The sequence below is a fragment of the Passer domesticus genome, unplaced genomic scaffold (genome assembly GCF_036417665.1).
Source record: "Passer domesticus isolate bPasDom1 unplaced genomic scaffold, bPasDom1.hap1 HAP1_SCAFFOLD_140, whole genome shotgun sequence".
NCBI classification, from domain to species: domain Eukaryota; kingdom Metazoa; phylum Chordata; class Aves; order Passeriformes; family Passeridae; genus Passer; species Passer domesticus.
The window spans coordinates 102,501-105,000 of NW_026989931.1; the positions used below are offsets into that span (position 1 = coordinate 102,501).

The 2,500-nt window shown below is 79.8% G+C and overlaps 1 non-coding gene across 1 annotated transcript; it reads left to right on the forward strand.

The window, feature by feature from the left end:
- Positions 1-2,138: 2,138 nt before the first annotated feature.
- LOC135291873 (5.8S ribosomal RNA) lies at positions 2,139-2,291 on the forward strand. The gene has a single exon (XR_010354531.1). It is a non-coding gene; the product is annotated as a 5.8S ribosomal RNA (ribosomal RNA).
- The last annotated feature ends 209 nt before the right edge of the window (positions 2,292-2,500 follow it).

The window sequence follows — 2,500 nt, forward strand, 5'->3', positions numbered from 1 at the left end:
GGCTCCTCCGGCCCTTCCCGCACCGGGGAGCGGGCCTTTCGCCGGCCGGCGAAATCCCGCTCTCGGGCCCAGCGGCCCCTCGCGCAGCGGAGGAACTCCAAGGGCCGAGCCCCCGGGCGTTCCGGGGCGCGTGCGCGCTCCCCTCGCGTGCGACCCGCCGCCGGGCTGGTGCGGCGGCGGCGGCGGCGGTGGCGGCTTCGGTCGTCCCGTCGCCGGCGCCGCGGCCTCCCGGCGGGGTCGGCCGAGCGTGCTCGGTGGTCGGGCCGCGTCTCCGCGCCGGCGGGGCGGCCCGAGCCGCGGTCGTCCTCTCGGGCGCAGCGCCGGGCTACTGAGGGAGACCCCGGGCCCCGAGAAGGACGCCGCGGTGGTGGCGGCAGATGTCGGGCGCGCCCCCGCCGGTGGACGCTCCCCCGAGGGCGGCAGCGGGAGAGGCACCCCGGCGGGGCCATGCAGGTCGTCTCCCTCGCCCCAGGGCCAGGTACCTAGCGCTCCGCGCCTCGGCGGGTCCCCAGGTTCCCTCGGCGTCGTCAAACGCCGCGGGGGCCGAAAGGGGCCCGCCGGGCCGGGCGGCGGTTTAAAGACTCGGGCGGCTCGGCGCGCCCCGCCGCGGCGGCGGCGGCGGTGCCGGCGGCGGCAGGCGTGCGCCGGGCGGTGGCGCGGCGCCACTGAGGGGTGGGGAGCCGCTCCCGCCGATCCCCTGCGGTGGTGTCCGTTGCCACCGGCCGCGCGCCCGCCGCCGCCGTCGTCTCCGCCGCGCGCGCGGGCGGCGGGTAACCGCGCCGCGCCGGGGAGGGGCGCCCTGCCCCCCCCTCTCTGCGGCCCGGCCTCGGCGGAGAGGCCGCGGCGCGCGGTCGTGCCGCGGGGCCGGCCGACCCGCTCCCCTCGAAACCGGGGCGATGCCGGCAGAGAGCGCGCGCTCTCTGCCTTTCCTCAGCCGCGGGGTTGCGGCCGCCGGCGCCCGCCGCGCTCTCTCCTTGGCCGCTCTCTCCTTGGCGCGGCCGTGCCTCTCCCCTCGACGGCCTTCTCCTCGAACGCACCGGCGGCGCCGTCCGCCGGACGTCCCCGGCCCGACCGCCCCCCCACCCCGTCTGGGGCGAGCGCTCGGCGGTGCCTCCGTCGGCGGAGGCCCGCGAGCGCGGGCGGCCCCGTGCCGAGCGGCGGCGTCGCCGCTCGGCGAGTGTCCCCCCCTCCCGCCCGGGGGGGCGGGGGCGGCCTGCCGGGCGGCGCCCTCCGGCGCCGTCGGCCGTCCCGGCCCGGGCCTCACCCGTCGCGTTCCCGTCGCCCTTCCCGGCCGCGTGTGGGCCGAAGGGAGGGCGTGCGGGCAGCCGCGGGGGCGCTTCCCCGCCCGGTCTCCGCGTGGGAGCGCGGCGAGCGGGCGTTGCCCCCCGGCTCGGCGCCGTACGCCTTCCGCCGGGCGCGTGCCCGGGGGAAGGGGCCCCGACGGCGCGACGCGGCTGCGGTGGGCCCGGCAGGGCGGCCGCGGCGGCGGCGGGTCCGCCGCCCGGCCGGCCTCGGGCACCCGCGGCGCCGGCTCGGGTCTCGGTGGCGTCCGCCTCCGGCACCGGCGACGGGGTGCGGCCGCCGGTCGCTGGCCTTTCCGACGGGAGCGGTTCCCGCGGGGGGCGCGCCGGCGGTGCGGTCGTCGGCGCGTGCCGTCTCGAGCGTTGCAAGGCCGCTGGGGAGAGCCGGCCGCGCCGCGGCGCGGCGCGGCGAAGGGGAGCCGGCGCGTGCGGGGGCCGACGGCCGTCGTGCCCCCGGCCGCGTGTGCGTGTGTGTCGTCCCGTGCAATCGAGGTCGGGTGGGCCGCCGTGCCCCCCGCGGTCCGTCGCGCGCCGTGCTGGCCCTCCGCGCGGAGGCCGGGCCGAGCCCGGGCGCCTGGGCCGCCTCCGAAGAACGGCACACGAGGCGGCGTCTCCCTTTGCGGGGGGAGGCGGTCGGGGGCGCGGGTCCCCCCGCCTTTTCGCCGGCCTTCGGAGCGTTCCGTGGGCCTTTTTTTTTTTTTTTCCTCCGTTTGTTTGTGCTCGTACGGTCGAAGCCAGGCCGCGCGCCCGCGCGTCCTCGGCGCAAGAGAAAGGGGCCGCTCGGCGTGAGCGGTCCCGGCCCCTCCGCGCGTGCGGGGTCGGTGCCGAAAGCCAGACAACTCTTAGCGGTGGATCACTCGGCTCGTGCGTCGATGAAGAACGCAGCTAGCTGCGAGAATTAATGTGAATTGCAGGACACATTGATCATCGACACTTCGAACGCACTTGCGGCCCCGGGTTCCTCCCGGGGCTACGCCTGTCTGAGCGTCGCTTGACGATCAATCGCCGTCCGGGGGCCACCCCGGCGGCGCGGCTGGGGTCGCCTCGCAGGCCCGTTGCCCGCGGTGGGCGGCGGCGGCGGCGGCCGGCCGGTGCCCGGAGGGAAGGCGGTAGGGGCGCGGCGAGGGGAGCGGTTCCCCTCGGCGGCCTCGATCCTTTCCCTGCGGCCCGGCGGGCGTCGTCGCGGTCGCGGTCGGCCG